We start from the raw sequence: 19752 nt of genomic DNA on the forward strand, positions 1-19752 counted from the left end.
TCAGCACTTGATGAACCAATGCAATGGCTGTGATTGATTCATTGAGCGCTGCATTAATTGGCTGAGCAGCGGTTGAAGAACCAATCACAGCCATCACGTTGTGTAGGTGGGATTTATGAATAAGCTTTGACACGCTTCTTGCAGTCCCTGGCCGCCCACAGAGGATCGCTTCCTGGTAACGGGATTTATAAATTCCACCTCCAGGAAGCAATGGCTGTGATTGGTTCTTTGAGCGCTGCTCAGCCAATCAATGCAGCACTCGATGAACTAATCACAGCCATCGAATTGCTTCATTGAGCGCTGCATTGATTAGCTGAGAAGCGCTTGAGAACCAATCAGAGCCATCGCTTCCTGGAGGTGGGATTTATGAATCCCATAACCAGGAAGTGAACTTCTGCAGGCAGACAAAGACTGCAAGAAGCACATCAGAGCTCTGAAGAGCAGCAAGAGGACCTGGACCTAGGTAAGTATAAGACATCCCCCGAAAAAAAGACCTAGCACCTCTTTTAAGGCAAAAATTAATATAAGACTAGGTCTTATTTTGGGGAAAACGCGGTAGTACTCTTTGTAATATTCCTGGGGGTCTAGAGTTTTGTGCGGTCTCACTGAAAAATAATCTCAATCTACCAAGTGATATGCAATCACAGTACCTTTGAATGAAAACTGTATTTCGAGGATCATTCTCTGAGTTTTGTGTTGAGAGTGTTGAGTGGCAATGTTACTCATTATGTGTCACCAATAGAGATGAGCGAACGTACTCATCCGAGCTTGATACTCGTTCGAGTATTAGCGTGTTCGAGATGCTCGTTACTCGTAACGAGTACCACGCGATGTTCGGGTTACTTTCACTTTCATCTCTGAGACGTTAGCGCGCTTTTCTGGCAAATTGAAAGACAGGGAAGGCATTACAACTTCCCCCTGTGACGTTCAAGCCCTATACCACCCCCCTGCAGTGAGTGGCTGGCGAGATCAGGTGTCACCCGAGTATAAAAATCGGCCCCTCCCGCGGCTCGCCACAGATGCATTCTGACACAGATCAGGGACAGTGCAATCTTGTTGGAGCTGCTATAGGGAGAGCGTTAGGAGTATTTTAGGCTTCAAGAACCCCAACGGTCCTTCTTAGGGCCACATCTAACCGTGTGCAGTACTGTGGAGGCTGCTTTTTGCAGTGTTGCACTTTTTTTTTTTTTTGGTATATCGGCCGTGCAGAGCATTGCGCCCTGCAGTAATACTCCAGGGACAGAAGTGCTTAGGCAGGGAGAGCGTTAGGAGTATTTTAGGCTTCAAGAACCCCAACGGTCCTTCTTAGGGCCACATCTAACCGTGTGCAGTACTGTGGAGGCTGTTTTTTGCAGTGTTGCACTTTTTTTTTTTTTGGTATATCGGCCGTGCAGAGCATTGCGCCCTGCAGTAATACTCCAGGGACAGAAGTGCGTAGGCAGGGACAGAAGACATATTATTGATTGAATATAGGCAGTGGGCCTTTGCTAAAAAATTTGGGGCAAAAAATCTATTTGGCCTGCCTGTCACTGTGCTCAGTGTTCTGGGTCTGTCTGTGCTGGGTGTAGTAGTTCTACAAAATCATACGCAGCCAGCTAAGTGTTACAGCAGGCTTGCGCCAAATTATTTCCTGGCTCTGTCTGGGCTCTGAAATCACCGCTGTGTTGCAGTTGACAGTGCAACACTCTGCAGTTCTGTGACATACTCCAGGGACAGAAGTGCGTAGGCAGGGACAGAAGACATATTATTGATTGAATATAGGCAGTGGGCCTTTGCAAAAAAAATTGTGGGAAAAAATCTATTTGGCCTGCCTGTCACTGTGCTCAGTGTTCTGGGTCTGTCTGTGCTGGGTGTAGTAGTTCTACAAAATCATACGCAGCCAGCTAAGTGTTACAGCAGGCTTGCGCAAAATTATTTCCTGGCGTTCCGTAAGCGAAGTCAGCCTCCAACCACAGGCCAATAAGCGGCACATTTACTTACAGCGTTCTGTTTCTGCACTACTGGTAATACACCATGCTGAGGGGTAGGGGTAGGCCTAGAGGACGTGGATGCGGGCGAGGACGCGGAGGCCCAAGTCAGGGTGTGGGCACAGGCTGAGTCAGTGCGGTGGCCAGGGGTAGAGGCAGGGCCAGACCGAATAATCCACCAACTGTTTCCCAAAGCGCCCCCTCGCGCCATGCCACCCTGCAGAGGTCAAGGTGCTCTACGGTGTGGCAGTTTTTCACAGAGACGCCTGACGACCGACGAACAGTGGTGTGCAACCTTTGTCGCGCTAAGATCAGCTGGGGAGGCACCACCACCAGCATGCGCAGGCATATGATGGCCAAGCACCCCACAAGGTGGGACGATGCCCGTTCACCGCCTCCGGTTTGCACCACTGCCTCTCCCCCTGTGCCCCAACCTGCCACTGAGATCCAACCCCCCTCTGAGGACACAGGCACTACCGTCTCCTGGCCTGCACCCACACCCTCACCTCCGCTGTCCTCGGCCCCATCCAGCAATGTCTCTCAGCACAGCGTCCAGACGTCGCTAGCGCCACTGTTTGAGCGCAAGTACGCCGCCACGCACCCGCAAGCTCAAGCGTTAAACGTGCACATTGCCAAATTGATCAGCCTGGAGATACTGCCGTATAGGCTTGTGGAAACGGAGGCTTTCAAAAGCATGATGGCGGCGGCGGCCCCGCGCTACTCGGTTCCCAGTCGCCACTACTTTTCCCGATGTGCCGTCCCAGGCCTGCACGACCACGTCTCCCGCAACATTGTACGCACCCTCACCAACGCGGTTACTGCCAAGGTCCACTTAACAACAGACACGTGGACAAGCACAGGCGGGCAGGGCCACTATATCTCCCTGACGGCACATTGGGTGAATTTAGTGGAGGCTGGGACAGAGTCAGAGCCGGGGACCGCTCACGTCCTACCCACCCCCCGAATTGCGTGCCCCAGGTCGGTGGTGGTATCTGCGGCGGTGTATGCTTCCTCCACTAAACCACCCTCCTCCTCCTCCTCCTACGCAACCTCTGTCTCGCAATCAAGATGTGTCAGCAGCAGCACGTCGCCAGCAGTCGGTGTCACGCGGCGTGGCAGCACAGCGGTGGGCAAGCGTCAGCAGGCCGTGCTGAAACTACTCAGCTTAGGAGAGAAGAGGCACACGGCCCACGAACTGCTGCAGGGTCTGACAGAGCAGAACGACCGCTGGCTTGCGCCGCTGAGCCTCCAACCGGGCATGGTCGTGTGTGACAACGGCCGTAACCTGGTGGCCCTCACGCACGTGCCATGCCTGGCCCACGTCTTTAATTTGGTGGTTCAGCGCTTTCTGAAAAGCTACCCACACTTGTCATACCTGCTCGGAAAGGTGCGCCAGCTCTGCGCACATTTCCGCAAGTCCCACACGCCCTCTGCCACCCTGCGGACACTGCAACATCGGTTTAATCTGCCAGTGCACCGACTGCTGTGCGACGTGCCCACACAGTGGAACTCTACGCTCCACATGTTGGCCAGGCTCTATGAGCAGCGTAGAGCTATTGCGGAATACCAACTCCAACATGGGCGGCGTAGTGGGAGTCAGCCTCCTCAATTATTTACAGAAGAGTGGGCCTGGTTGGCAGCCATCTGCCAGGTCCTTGGAAACTTTGAGGAGTCTACCCAGATGCTGAGCGGGGATGCTGCAATCATTAGCATCACCATTCCTCTGCTATGCCTCTTGAGAAGTTCCCTGCAAAGCATAAAGGCAGACGCTTTGGAATCGGAAACGGAGGCGGGGGAAGACAGTATGTCGCTGGATAGTCAGAGCAACCTCATGTCTATATCTCAGCGCGTTGAGGAGGAGGGGGAGGAGCATGAGGAGGAGGGGGAAGAGACAGCTTGGCCCACTGCTGAGGGGACAGATGCTGCTTGCCTGTCATCCTTTCAGCGTGTATGGCCAGAGGAGGAGGAGGAGGAGGAGGAGGGGGAGGAGCATGAGGAGGAGGGGGAAGAGACAGCTTGGCCCACTGCTGAGGGTACAGATGCAGCTTGCCTGTCATCCTTTCAGCGTGTATGGCCAGAGGAGGAGGAGGATCCTGAAAGTGATCTTCCGAGTGAGGACAGCCATGTGTTGCGTACAGGTACCCTGGCACACATGGCTGACTTCATGTTAGGATGCCTTTTTCGTGACCCTCGCGTTACACGCATTCTGGCCACTACAGATTACTGGGTGTACACACTGCTCGACCCACGGTATAAGGAGAGCCTTTCCACTCTCATTCCCGAAGAGGAAAGGGGTTCGAGAATGATATAATAATAATAATAATAATAATCTTTATTTGTATAGCGCCAACTTATTCCGCAGCGCTTTCAGGCATGGATAAATGCAAAACAATACAACAATTACAATATAAGGTACATTGGGTTAGACACAAATTGGTTGAGGGTGGTACAGGAGGTGCAGGGGGTGGGGAACACAGGCAATAGGAAATTTTATGTACAGATCATTTATCAGAAGGCAAACAGGGTGGAGCACCATAGGGAGGGGCGAGGGACTAGGTCAGGAGATTTGGTATGCTTCCCTGAAGAGGTGCGTTTTTAAGGCACGTCTGAAATTTCGTGCATCGGGAATTGTCCGGATGCCTTGGGGTAGAGCATTCCAGAGGATGGGTGCTGCTCTAGTGAAGTCCTGTAGGCGAGCATGAGAGGTTCGTATTACAGGGGTGTTTAGTCTGAGGGTGTTAGCCGATCGGAGTGAGCGCGCTGGGTGGTATACTGACAGTAGGGAGGCGATGATGCTATACCACAGGGCGCTGGTGGACAAACTGATGGTAAACTTCCCATCCGACAGCGCTAGTGGCCGAAGGCGCATTTCCGCGGCCCAGGTAGCAGGGGAGGCGCAGAGATCAGGCAGCATGTACAGCGCAGGCAGGGGAACATTATCCAAGGCCTTTGTCAGCTTTATGGCTCCTCAGCAAGACTGTGTCACCGGTCCCCAGTCAAGGCTGAGTTGGCGGGAGCACTATAAAAGGATGGTGAGGGAGTACGTAGCCGATCGCACGACCATCCTCGGTGACGCCTCTTCCCCCTACAACTACTGGGTGTCGACGCTGGACACGTGGCCTGAACTCGCGCTGTATGCCCTGGAGGTGCTTGCTTGTCCTGCGGCTAGCGTCTTGTCAGAGAGTGTGTTTAGTGTGGCTGGGGAAATCATCACGGATAAGCGTACCCACCTGTCAACCGACAGTGCCGACAGGCTTACACTCATCAAGATGAACGAAGCCTGGATTTCCCCAGACTTCTCTTCTCCACCAGCGGACAGCAGCGATACCTAAACAATACGTAGGCTGCACCCGCGGATGGAAGCATCGTTCTCTATCACCATCCAAAACGGGGACCTTTTTGCTTCATCTATCTGTGTATAATATTCCTCCTCCTCCGCCTGCTCCTCCTCCTGAAACCTCACATAATCACGCCGAACGGGCAATTTTTCTTAGGCCCACAAGGCTCAGTCATATAATTTTTCTAAACAATTTTTATACGTTTCAATGCTCATTAAAGCGTTGAAACTTTCACCTCAACCAATTTTTATTTTTACTGGGCTGCCTCCAGGCCTAGTTACCAATTAAGCCACATTAACCAAAGCGATTAATGGGTTTCACCTGCCCTCTTGGTTGGGCATGGGCAATTTTTCTCCGGTACATTAGTACTGTTGGTACACCAATTTTTGGGGGCCCTCGCCTACAGTGTAATCCAATTAATTTTTTGCCCACCTGCATTACAGCTGACGTAACATTAGCTGTGTTGGGCACTGCAATGGGATATATTTATGTACCGCCGGTGGGTTCCAGGGAGCCACCCATGCTGTGGGTCCACAGGGAGTTGTAAATGCATCTGTCCACTTCTAAAGAACCCCGGTCTGACTGGGGCATGCAGTGTGGGCCGAAGCCCACCTGCATTAAACATGACATTATTGCCTCAGCTGTGATGGGCAATGCAATGGGATATATTAATGTACCGCCGGTGGCTTCCTGGCACCCACCCATGCTGTCGGTCCACACGGAGTTGTAACTGCATGTGTCCACTTCTAAAGAACCCCGGTCTGACTGGGGCATGCAGTGTGGGCCGAAGCCCACCTGCATTAAGCACGACATTACATCAGCTGTGTTGGGCACTGCAATGGGATATATTTATGTACCGCCGGTGGGTTCCAGGGAGCCACCCATGCTGTGGGTGCACACGGAATTCCCATTGCGGAGTTGTACCTGCCTGTGACTATTTATAAAAAACCCCGGTCTGACTGGGGCATGCAGACACCTTGACAGAATGAATAGTGTGTGGCACATAGGTTCCCCATTGCTATGCCCACGTGTGCAGCTCCAGATGGAGGTGGCACAGGATTGGATTTCTCATTGCTTCTGTACAGCATTGTGGACTATCGCCCCACCCCTTTTAAAGAGGGTCGCTGCCTAGCCGTGCCAACCCTCTGCAGTGTGTGCCTGCAGTTCCTCTGGCAGACGCACTTATAAATAGACATGAGGGTGGCGTGGCATGAGGGCAGCTGAAGGCTGGGCAGGGACAGTTTGGTGTGCGCTGTGGACACTGGGTCATGGGGGGGTTTGGCAGCATGTTACCCAGGAGAAGTGGCAGCGGAGTGTCATGCAGGCAGTGATTGTGCTTTGTTGGGGGTAGTGTGGTGCTTAGCTAAGGTATGCATTGCTAATGAGGGCTTTTCAGAAGTAAAAGTTGTTGGGAGGGGGGGGGCCACTCTTGCCGCTATTGTGGCTTAATAGTGGGACCTGTGAACTTGAGATGCAGCCCAACATGTAGCCCCTCGCCTGCCCTATCCGTTGCTGTGTCGTTCCCATCACTTTCTTGAATTGCCCAGATTTTCACAAATGAAAACCTTAGCGAGCATCGGCGATATACAAAAATGCTCGGGTCGCCCATTGACTTCAATGGGGTTCGTTATTCGAAACGAACCCTCGAGCATCGCGAAAAGTTCGTCTCGAGTAACGAGCACCCGAGCATTTTGGTGCTCGCTCATCTCTAGTCACCAAGGTTTTGTTTGCAGAAGCTTCCTCTCTTGATTTCTTTGGGCTCTTAACAGTTGTCATACTCCGATAGGTCCGGGATGCCAGTCTCTGATTTTCGAATGATATTGTGCTTTACCTGGAGAAGCAGTTGGGCTATTCACAACACACCTATTGGCAACACCAACCAGTCTCACTAGCTCAAGTTTCTCTGGCTCAGACCCCTGATGCTGAGTTCAAATAGTAAAAAATGCTTGACAAAGACCCCTGATGGGGTCGAGACATCACTACCATGGCCCTTGGGGAATAAAGTTTTCTGCGTTTTGTATATAATGCACCGTGGATGCTGCCTATTTTTTACTATTTGGACTGTGTTGTGTATCTGGGTCCATTCCTATTAAGGGCTGGCATTTCCTAAAACATATACTCCGCCAGATATTGGTGAGTGCTGCAGTTTGCTGTGATTGTTTGTTGCCCTGATGCTGAGTTGTTCACCTGAGGGACTCCAACTCAAGTCCAGAGAAGTCCAGCTGCAGAACAGCTCTGCTGCAGCTCTCACTGATTGAGTCTCTCTTTTCTGCACTCTCTGAAAGTACTGAGTCACATTACAGCCTGGGAAAATGACCTCTCTTTTATACCTAGTCTTTAGCTAATCAGTTTGCTGCTCAGGTCCTGTTAGACTATAGCAACAAAACCAGAGTGAACACCTCTCTCTGAAGGTCCTAACAGGAACATAAACAAAGTACAAGTATCTGATAGAGAATTTGATGAGAAATCCAAATATCTGCTTAAATGTCACGTATCTTTAATCTTTAACGTTATTAACAATTTTTCCATGACATGGCACCCAACGTCAATCTACTATAGACTATGCTGCATGTGCTCCCCATTGTTTCAAATCATCATGGCTATCCTCTTCTATTCACAAAGCACTGAGAGCAACAACTCAGCAGAAATGTTTGCACTGGTGTCCAGGATCTGCTGTTGCATGTGTTCGACAGTCTGGATTTTTACTGCGTAAACACTGGACTTGACATTACCCCACGGGTAGAAGTCCAAGGTGGTGAGATCCATCGAGTGTGGGGGCCATGATGTCCAATCCACTTCCCCGGAAACTGCTGATCGAAACACTCGCGGACATTATGTCCGTAATGTGGGGAGTGTGCAACTTTCATTGCAAGATGATGGGAACATTTTGTCACGTAACTACTGCAGATACTTGGCAGCAGTAAGGTTGCTGTTGATGGAGAATGGGCCCACGATCTTCGTACCCCACACACAACACCACACCATGACCTTCTGTGCACCAGGCATCTTGGAGGAAACTACACAGTGCAGGTTTGGGTCGCACCAGTAGCAAAAGTTTTGTTTGTTCACCCCCTAGTTTACGTAGTAGTTTGCTTCATCCGTCTCTGTGAAACCTGGATCCTATTGCAATTGGTGTAAAACGCATTCCGCAAATACAACACAGCGATCGAGTTAGTCCTTAGATAATGCAGCAACTGAATCTTGTTTGGGTACCCTTTGTGAGTAGCCAATAAAGATGGCAAAATGTTGAACACATTCCTGTCCTTAATTTTAACGTAAATATAATAAATCTAAATATCTATAGAACTATAAATTCAAAAATCTTTTTATTATTTTTTTTACTTTTTGTACACATTACCCCTAATTAAATAGAAAAAAAAACTGGACAAAAATTTCAGTGAAAAAAGGTATTAAGAAATAGCCCTGTGTGTCAAAAAAAACCCCGCAGCAAACTAATTTTGGTATGCCAGGAAAAAAATAGGGCTATAAAAACATCACAAGTTGATTCGCTAAAAAGTGTCTTAAAATTATTGTTCAAATTGCTTCAGTATCAAACTTTCAGTAAAAAGTTGTTTTACTTTTGTAAACCTGTGTGAAGCTTTCCCATAAGCAATGTCATATTCCGCACCTGTACTGGGTGCCCAGTACACAAATGGGCACCATGGCAAGAAACTGTTAGTTGTGACAATTTGTGCGACATATCGGCCCTTGTGATTATTTGAATTGAGCATGCCTAGGAGAGCATGGGCTGAGGGGACTATAAAAGGAATTGTTTGCTGCGACACAGCAGCAGAGCAAAGATAGCAGTTGTTGAAGTGCTGCTGGGACTGCGAATGCAGACTTTGGTAGAGCAGCAGCTGCCAGGAGAGGAGGACAAGTTGAGAACAGTGTGGAACACATTCTTGAGTATAAGCAGAGCTCGACATCTGGGAAGTGAGCCCACTGAGAATGCTGTGTAAGTGATGGAGCAACAATCTGCATTAAAGGGGTTGTCCCGCGCCGAAACGGGTTTTTTTTTTATTCAATAGGCCCCCCGTTCGGCGCGAGACAAACCCAATGCATGTGTTAAAAAAAAAAAACGTTTAGTACTTACCCGAATCCCCGCGCTGCGGCGACTTCGTACTTACCTTACTAAGATGGCCGCCGGGATCTTCACCCACGATGCACCGCGGGTCTTCTCCCATGGTGAACCGTGGGCTCTGTGCGGTCCATTGCCGATTCCAGCCTCCTGATTGGCTGGAATCGGCACACGTGACGGGGTGGAGCTACGAGGACCAGCTCTCCGGCACGAGCGGCCCCATTCACCAGGGAGAAGACCGGACTGCGCAAGCGCGTCTAATCGGGTGATTAGACGCTGAAATTAGACGGCACCATGGAGACGAGGACGCTAGCAACGGAACAGGTAAGTGAATAACTTCTGTATGGCTCATATTTAATGCACAATGTATATTACAAAGTGCATTAATATGGCCATACAGAAGTGTATAACCCCACTTGCTTTCGCGGGACAACCCCTTTAAAGATAACAATTGCTAGTGCTGCTCCAAAAGTCCCATGTGCCACTGACTGTGCAATTGCAGACAGGCTTGGAGAGCCTATGGACAGTGATTCTTTTTCTAGTAATAAAGACTAGCACCACTTGCATTTTTCTTTTGCTTTTTTATGAGATTTGAAGTTTATATAATGTCATGTTTGCATGTCACCAGGTTATGATAGACTTTGTGCACTTGGGTGACATGCAAAATGATGTTATATAAACTTCAAATCTCATAAAAAAGGCAAAAGGAAAATGCAAGTGGTGTTAGTCTCTATTACTAGAAGCTGAACGAGAGCGCAAGCTCTTGAGCTGCCGCCATACAGCCTGGTTCTTCCTTGTGTAGCTATTTATTGACAGTGATTTTTTTTTATCACAAGCGACAAACTGTAAGTGAGATCAACTTAAATACAAGTAGTAAGTGTACACACTGATAAAGACAAGCTAAATCACAACATGCCTGTTGTATAGGGAAACACAGGCAATATTTCCTTGTAATTTACAGACTGAGCAAAACTTATACAAGCTATTGGAATAGATATGCTATATTCAACTATGCTATGTTTAGTCAAATGATATTGATAGCAGGGAGGTGCTAACCTTTTTCAGAAGGACTGTGTATTGTAACCCGGTACTGTATTTCAGTGTTATAGGACTAATCTTTGTAAAGTATTGTAAATATTGTTTCCTTATACCATTGTCATCTTATTGTTTGTAGTGAATAATTTTCATAGAACCGAGTTTATGTGCCTTTACATAGAAGGACTGTCAAATGCGTAAGGGGCCCGACAGCGGTCCCACGGACTGCCGCTCAACGATCATTCCTGTGCTTACACAGGAGCGTTGGTTGTTCAAGTGAATGGAGGTGGAGTGGGCCAGGATTGTTCCAGCCCACCTGCTTCCATTCACAGTAATCAGGAGTCACTCAAATATCGTGCGGCACCTATTTGCATGAGCTCATAGTTGCTCAGTCTTTTTCTAAAAACCAAGCGACTCTAGCAAGTGAGCAATTTCTTGGTCAGTACCCCGTCGTCTGCCACATGTGCACAGAATGATCACCTGATGTAAAGTTCCCTTTAGTACAGATAGCATTAGACTGCCTTCACATCTGTGTTGGAACCTCTAGTCAGAGATTCTGTCACAGATCTGGCACAAAGCGCTGGAAGAAATAGCGCTGCATGCAGCGCTTCATTTTCCTGTAAAGTGCAGCTAAGCAGAAACTGAACGGGGTCATAAGACGGACCTGTACAGCTAGGGGATTTCTCTTTCCTGCTTCCGAATGAAGCAAGAAAATGGAATACCTGGCGCAGATGAAAAGCAGCCCTAGGCAACTGCAGACTGAAAGTCAGGTTGTTACTATTTACATTTCTGTATTCTTAAATAAACTTTGAAACTTTGTATATTTTCTGTAACTCCGTTGGCTCAATCGTATGCTGAAATCTGGGTCGCACACCTCACCCTGCAACAACTCCACCAGCAAAATAGTGAGTACAGCTCTGGAGTGTAATAAAGGATATGACTCAGGAATTGGTACAAGATAAGAAATTTCACATATGTGCACAGTGAGTCCACTTTGTACATGTAAACTTCTGAAGATGCTCTTTAAATGCTCCGAGTTTGTACCGGCTCTGCTATAAGAAGTATTTTACACAAGTAATGAATTTGAAATGTAGTAAAACCTCAGTGCAGCTGAGATATTAGATTTCCTATGCCATTATAGAATAATACCTTTCCCATTGGCACCAGTAATGATGCTCACATCAGGAGAATAGCTGGGATTGAGGCCCATAGACCGCACACTCCTCTCATCCATGAAGATCAAAGCCATATACAGTATTATTGTGCCCCTCAGTAGGATCTCCTTGCTACAGCACCAAATGTGTTTCCAGGTTAATGAAGCTGCCAAGTTTACGACCTCACATTATCCATCCAAGGCAATGCATTGTATAATATTTTATAGGAAACCTTACTGACAGTATTTTCATTAAACTTTTTCTGCAGAACATGGGGAAGCAGCCACAGCTGTGCCTCCCATCCTTGGCAGTGAAACAAGGTCATTGTAAAACTCCTGAGTGTTGCTTAAAAAGCTGCCACTGGCTTTCATTTATACCAACATTACGAGCAGGGGAGGGGATTTTTCCAAGGTCATACGCAGCCCACGCGTTGGCAGAACACAAGGGCGAGACAGGTGAAGCTTGACATTTTTTGGAAAAGCTTGGACTGTTATTTACGATTCCTATTCAGGCACAAGTAATGTTGTCGGAAGCTTATTATCCTCTCGTCGCAGGAAAACAATGTGCAGATTACATGCCGCTGCAGTGGAGACAGAGGCATGACTCAGCTGTAAATATACACAGACCTGTCAAGTCACCCGGATATCTCGGGAGGCATGCGGGTTCAGGGATCCCTCTCTCGGTCACCTGGTTTCCTATCCTTTCCCCCGGTCACGTCGTAAAAATTAAAATAAAATGTGTAATCATAGGATGGTAGAGTTGAAAGGGACCTCCAGGGCTATCGGGTCCAACCTCTTGCTCAGTGTAGGATTCACTAAGTCATCCCAGACAGATGTCTTTCCAGCCTCTGTTTGAACATTTCCATTGAAGCAGAACTCCCCACCTCCCATGGTAACCTGCTCCACTCATTCATCACCCTAACTGTCTAATATCTAATCTGTGTCTCCTCCCTTTCAGTTTCATCCCATTGCTTCTAGTCTTTCCTTGTACAAATGAGAATAGGGATGATCCCTCTGCACTGTGACAGCCCTTCAGATATTTGTAGACAGCTATTAAGTCTCCTCTCAGCCTTCTTTTTGCAAGCTAAACATTCCCAGATCCTTTAACCGTTCCTCATAGGACATGATTTGCAGATCGCTCACCATCTTGGTAACTCTTCTCTGAACTTGTTCCAATATGTCCATGTCTTTTTTTTTATTTGGGTTGCCCAGAACTGGACACAGTATTTTAAATGAGGAAGAGTAGAGGGGGATAATTACCGTATAAACTCGGTATAAGCCGACCAGAGTATAATCTGAGGGACCTAATTTTACCACAAAACAACTGGGAAAACTAGGTGCCTCGAGTATAAGCCTAGCTAGACTGGGTAAAAAAAAAACACGCAATACTCACCTACCAGCCGGCGTCTGTGTCCCCGGCGCGATGGTCTTCCTGGCCGTGTGGCAAGCTGCTATGTAATTCTCCCTGCTGTCATCTCTGCTCGGCTTTGAATTCCCCTGCCGTCAGCAAGTAATGATTTAGTGATTGAATGACATCACTAAATGGCTGTGATTGGTTCATCGAGCCCCAGCTGTGATTGGTTGTCGCTCAATCCAATCACAGCACTTACTTGCTTTGTTTCTTGACTCGAAATTGGCAATGAGGATAATCCCTGGATCACCAACCCTTCTGAAGTTAAGGATTATAATCATAATATTGTATTGCTCAAGAAAGGAGTCCAGGCTCCTCTTTAACACTTTTATTGAATTCGCCATCACCACATCCTCAGACAGGGAGTTCTATAGTCTCACTGCTCTTACAATAAAGAACCCCCTTCTATGTTGGTGTAGAAACTTTCTTTCCTCTAGATGTAGAGAATGCCCCCTTGTTACAGTCACAGTCCTAGGTATATATAGATGATGGGAGAGATCACAGTATTGTCCCCAATATATTTATACATTGTTATTAGGTCGCCTTTAAGCTGTCTTTTTTCTAAACTAAATAACCCCAATTTTGATGACCTCTCTCGGTATTGTAGTCCATCCATTCCATTTATTACTTTAATTGCCCACCTTTGAACTTGCTCAAGATCTGATATGCCCTTCTTGAGTACCGGTGCTCTAAACTGTACACAATATTCCATGTATGGTCTGACCAGTGACTTGTAGAGAGGAAAAACAATTCTGTGTCCCTATACCTCTTTTAATGCACCCCATGATCCTATTTGCCTTAGCAGCAGCTGCCTGACACTGGTTGCTCCAGTTAAGCATTATAATTTATTTCTGGGTACACACTGTAATATAAATTATTTCTGTGGCACAGTGAATAGCACTATTTTCAGGTGAAGTCATGAGGGTCTGGAGGAGATAGAGAAGAATAATAATATATTAATAATCTTTATTTGTATAGCGCCAACTTATTCCGCAGCGCTTAAGGAAGCGCTTAAGGAAGGATTCCAAAGGACATCACCTGTGAGTCACTCACTGTCATATTTGTTGTCTGACTGCGCCCACAGCATTCTGATTTGCTATACTACACCTCTCAGCATGTCTTTACCATGTTAAGGTCACACTGGGAGTTGCAGATTCATATGGTGAAACCTTCTGTAACACATGATGGGTTGCCAATAATGCTTTAATGTACAGAGCATACCAAAACATTATTGGCAACCCAATTATTCAACCCAAGTTGACAGCACCATCTTTCTTTCTCTTCCTCTTTTTGTTCCTGCATTCTTTCCCCACATCATTTTCACCTCCTTCCCCCACCCTCAAATGTCACACCCATCACCCTGCGAAAGGCTCTCCCTGGTTGACCTCTCTATATACATCAAATGAGAAGAAAAAGCATGGCAGAGGGGTAAGGTCATCATACCGCCATGTCCTTTCTGCAAACAAAAAACAAAGACAAGTCATATCATAAAACAGCAGTATAGATAATTATGCCGTATACAGAAAGGACCTGGCTGTCAAGTTGCCTCTTGGCAATTTCTGATACTCCCACTGCAATGACTGAACTGCAGTGTGCATCTGCGAACCTCCACTCCAATCATACCGAGACCTTTGGGGCTCTCATCCCTGGGATTGGTGGAGGTCCCATTGGTCGGACCGCCACCAATCATAAAGTTATGCCCTATTCTGTGGCTAGGGGTAATGGCACTACCCCTTTAATCATAACTATTGGAATTGAAGCAGGAGATTTGCTGCTCTGTGTCAGGAAAAGAGAGCTGTAAAGTAGCATTGTGAAGTTCACTGTATTCATTTGTATAGTTTCATAGCCGTGGTGGGGGATTCACTTCCCGTCTGTTTTCTCCTTTTAGGGGTAGGAGCTATTCTGAGTCTTGCTATGCCCCCCAGGTTCGTGTCTATAACCAGAGATAATCAGGTAGGGGTTAGGTCTCACCAACTGTCACTTTTCCCTTATTTTCTTCTACAGAACTGTATTTCCACCAAGAAGGATCTGTAATAGGATATTTGCAGATGAGCAATTTCCCCATGTTTTGCCCACCTCTCCCTACAGACATCTTCCATGAGTGTTTTCCGCGGTAATAGCGGTGCGGACGGCTAGTAAGTGAGTTCTGTGTAAATGCCTCACTCTCGCCCGCTGCTCACACTCTCCAAGATAACTTCCGCCTTTCAGTTTTTCTTACTTCTCCCTCATGAATTCTCCTTGATCTGTTTCGTAGTGATTGTTCTACACACCAATAGCTAAAGTCTCCGAAATTGCCAATTATGTCGCTTTCTCTCGTAGCGCCCGCACCATAAAGTGTTGAGTTATGTACAGGGACATTTCACTCATAAAATCTCTGAAGCAGGATTTATAAATATAGTTTTTTATGTCCGGGCCTGAACTGATTCACAGCACCTTTTAAATCATCTGCTGACAGCGGGAAAGCCATACAGTACGTAAAAGTAGCGCAGCTCAGCAGGTGTGGTGGAACTGCAGATCCCAGCACACCTGGATATATCATAGCAGGGGGGTTGCTTGGAGGGGTGATGTCACCTTTAGAGATTGCTAGATATAATCTACATATAAGGATGAGTAAATCTCAAATACAGTGAAAGTCCTTTATTCTGACCCTTCGGTCAGAGAACTATATATTGGGGGGTTTCAGAAGGCTGAGCAGGAGGTCTAATTAACAAGTCTCTCTGGGTTGTCTTTACCAAGACCTTATGCCTTTATACCCTCATAAGGGAGTTATCCAGGACTTTCTATGAGTATACAATAATCCAGAGTATCTGGTTATCTGGCACATTTTCTGTTGATGCTGGATTAAAGGAATTTTATTATATTTCAAGCTATGGATTCTTCATTTATGTTTGAAACTCAGGACCATAGGGAGTGCAAATGAAGCAGTCACACTCGGCCCAGAAGAAGACAGCAGTAACATAAATGATACATACAGCACAGCAGTAATTGGGCGGGTGGTGGGGGGTTAAAGATTTTGCACTTGGGCCCAGACACTTCAAGTTTCACCACAGTTTAAAGCAGCATCAAAATTCTGCTAGCTTCTTCATTGCTCTGGCTCATTGCTCCCCCTGCAGGTTCAGTATAGGTACTGCACATTTTTTTTTATTTGTGAGACGAATTGTGAGCAGATTAGGTATTGTGGTCTGATATAAAGGAAAATGACCTCCGAAAATACAGTGCAGCAGAATTCAGAGGTTACAGGATCTCTGTTAAGGAGGAAAGAATTTGGAGTCAGGAAGGTTTTTTTCCCTTAAATGCGGAAAATTGGCTTCTATCTCATTTGGGGTTTTTGCCTTCCTCGGGATCAACATTAGGGGGGTAATAAACTGAACTAGATGGACATATGTCTTTTTTCGGCCTTACGTACTATGTTACTATGAGGGCACCTCACTGCTCCTGGCATCCATTCTTAGTCAATTCTTGCATTCTTCATGAGATCACAATGTTGTTCCATCTTTTCTTACAACTACATCAGGAGCGGTTTGGAAACTCAAAGTGGCCCTGGAAAAAAAAAAAAAAAGTGTCCTCATGTTGTAGGTGAACCAAGACCAGCACCAATTGGGGTGAACAGACGTTGGAAGGGGTTACAAATCGTCAGTCATGTTGGTAATAGAATTGAAGAAGCCTATGCTACGTTCATAGCTCACCACAGCCAATTGTCTATGAAGCACGGAAAATATACCTCATCAGCAATGAGGCTGATATTGACCGCAGCGATCACATTACTGGAAGTCAGGAGGGGAAATAGCGTCCGGGAGGTGAATATAAGCTGTACTGGTCCCAGAACCTGCCCGACCACCAGGATCTCTCCAGATTCAGTCTAGGGTCAGCCCGTCCCTGCTTCGCACTGTGCATTTTCTCTGTTATTCCTCCTATAAACTTATGAATAAATTGACAACAGGGTGTTACCATTCTCCTTGTCAAGGGGGTGTGTCCCTACACTGTCAGCAGTAATTGGACAATGTCAGACTGTGTAAGGACACACCTCTTACTGGTGACATCCAGATTTTTTAATTTATTAATAAATTTCTAGGAGGAAAAACAGACAGAACACATTTATAACAAAAGAGGCTCCAAAATTGTTACTTCTGGAAAGATGGCAGTATTTACTAAAATAGACAAGTCAGGAGACTCTTTTCTAAAGGATCAGTCCAGGACAAGAAAAACTTGGTTACTTTCTTGCTTTGTGTTACTGAGTTAAAGGGGTTGTCCCGTGAAAGCAAGTGGGGGTATACACTTCTGTATGGCCATATTAATGCACTTTGTAATATACATCGTGCATTAAATATGAGCCATACAGAAGTTATTCACTTACCTGTTCCGTTGCTAGCGTCCCCGTCTCCATGGTGCCGTCTAATTTCAGCGTCTAATCTCCCGATTAGACGCGCTTGCGCAGTCCGGTCTTCTCCCTTCTGAATGGGGCCGCTCGTGCCGGAGAGCTGCTCCTCGTAGCTCCGCCCCATCACGTGTGCCGATTCCAGCCAATCAGGAGGCTGGAATCGGCAATGGAACGCACAGAGCCCACGGTGCACCATGGGAGAAGACCTGCGGTCCACCGTGGGTGAAGATCCCAGCGGCCATCTTAGCAAGGTAAGTAAGAAGTCGCCGCAGCGCGGGGATTCGGGTAAGTACTATCCGGTTTGTTTTTTTTACCCCTGCATCGGGTTTGTCTCGCGCCGAACGGGGGGCCTATTGAAAAAAAAAAAAAACCGATTCGGCGCGGGACAACCCCTTTAAGCCCCAGTCACTTCAGTGCAGCCGAGGGACAATAGCAGATACAACCAATGGACAGGAGTGCTGCCAGATTTTAGGTCCCAGCAGAGAAAATTGTGAATGTAGCTTTGGATATGACTGGAGTATACAGATCCGTGTGTATGTGGAGCTCAGCTGCTCTGCATTATGCAGGTTATATCTCAGATGATGATGGCTGTTATGTGAAGCTGCACTTTCAGCTGCAAGACCACTTTATAAAATGTCTGTCTTGATTGATGTCTTCCCTAATGATAAAGCAAGAAGGTGAAATGCACACTTTCTTCTCGCCTCTTACAATGTACTGGAAGAAATGTTTATGCTGTTGTTTAGTGCTGGAGCTATCATAAAAATGGCGCCAATTTAGCTGTCACCTCAGGTAGCAAAACACTTTGGTCCATCCTGGAGATGGAGAATTTCTATTAAGTCTCTGTGTCGGCTAAGGTAAAGCCGTGGTCAGGGGGATATTTAATCTGCCCACAAACATTAGAGACCCATATGCGGATCTCACAAGCGTTGCCGGAAGGAGCTGATGGCCCCGCATGTCCCATCTGATTCTATTTGTCAGAGATAAGCGGTGGGCATGATAGATGCTTATGTTCCACTGCCAGGCCAAATAACCACTTATGTCCAAAAAGATATTTGGGTGACAAGCATTTTACAATTATGGACAGATACAATGAATGCACTGGTCAAGCTTGCAGCTCACTCTGCCCCCTACTGGCCACACTGAGACGAACTGGACCAGAAGGTTCTGTACAAGTGAGTGCACATACAGTGAAACCGTTGCAGGATTTAGGCTGCTGAATGCATGCTGTAATTCTGCAGCAATATACAGTACAATGTAGGTGAGTGGGGTTCACCAGGTCTGCAGGATATTCCATGTTTTAGGGCGCCTTCACACTGGCGATCATAATTTTTTCCCACGATTTTTGAGCGTAAGAGCTGCTTTGCTGTGAATGTACTCCCCATAGTCCGCAGATACCTGTGGAGAGATTGTCCAGGATTAGAAAGATGTGGCTGCTTTCTTCTAAAAATAATGCCACCCTGTCCGCAGGTTGTGTCTGGTACTGCAGCTCAGTCCCATTCACTTCAAAGGAGTTAAGCTGCAATACCAGACACAAGTCATTGAAGAGTGTGGTGCTTGTTTTTTGGATGAAAACAGCCATGTTTTTTAATCCTGGATAGTCCTTACAGTCAATAGGGTTCGTCCAGCGCTATTCGGTTCTGTCCAGTTAGTGAACTGTTTGGCCGTGCGGATTCTCGTTTCCTGCTTCCCGAACACAGCAGGAAAGTAGAATCCTTGCTGAAGATCTGAAACCACCCTTCCTGTCATTTCTTTTAAAAGAAAACCTCTATGCAGCTAGGAGAAGCCATTTCTATGGAAATCTGTATTCAGTACTGCTTAGCTGAATACTGAGCTCCCTTCTGCATTGTGCCGGTACTATTGTGTCTCGTGCAGCCATGTAACAGTTTATTAATTGCTGCTTATCAGTTAGCATACACTTTTTTTACCACAGCTCAGTTAAATAAGGCTCCTGTTCTGTCAAATGTGTTGCGGCGCTGTGTGCGTAGTAGCCATTTTCTGCTGCAGACAGCTTCTCCTCTTCAGCTTATGCCCGGTCCCTGCTGGACTGCATGCACTGGCACAGTGACTCAGTGCATGGGATGTATATCACAGCCCAATGCACTCAGACACAGGCAGTGCTTTGGTCTGGCGGGGAGTTAGTGAGATCTGAAAAAGAGAAGCCATCTGCAGCAGAGAACAGCTCTTCCTAGGACACATTTGACAGAAGGCAGTAACCTTATAAAACTAAGCTGTGGAGGGAAAGTGTATGCAAACTGATAAGATAAAAAGCTGAAATTAATAAACTGTTATATGAGAACAACACTGCTTGCACTAGACATGACAGTACAGGCACAGGGCAAAAGGGAGCTCCGTATTCAGCTACTGCATATACAGATTTCCCTAGTAATGGCTT

Source organism: Eleutherodactylus coqui, chromosome 6 (genome assembly GCF_035609145.1).
Source record: "Eleutherodactylus coqui strain aEleCoq1 chromosome 6, aEleCoq1.hap1, whole genome shotgun sequence".
Lineage (NCBI taxonomy): Eukaryota > Metazoa > Chordata > Amphibia > Anura > Eleutherodactylidae > Eleutherodactylus > Eleutherodactylus coqui.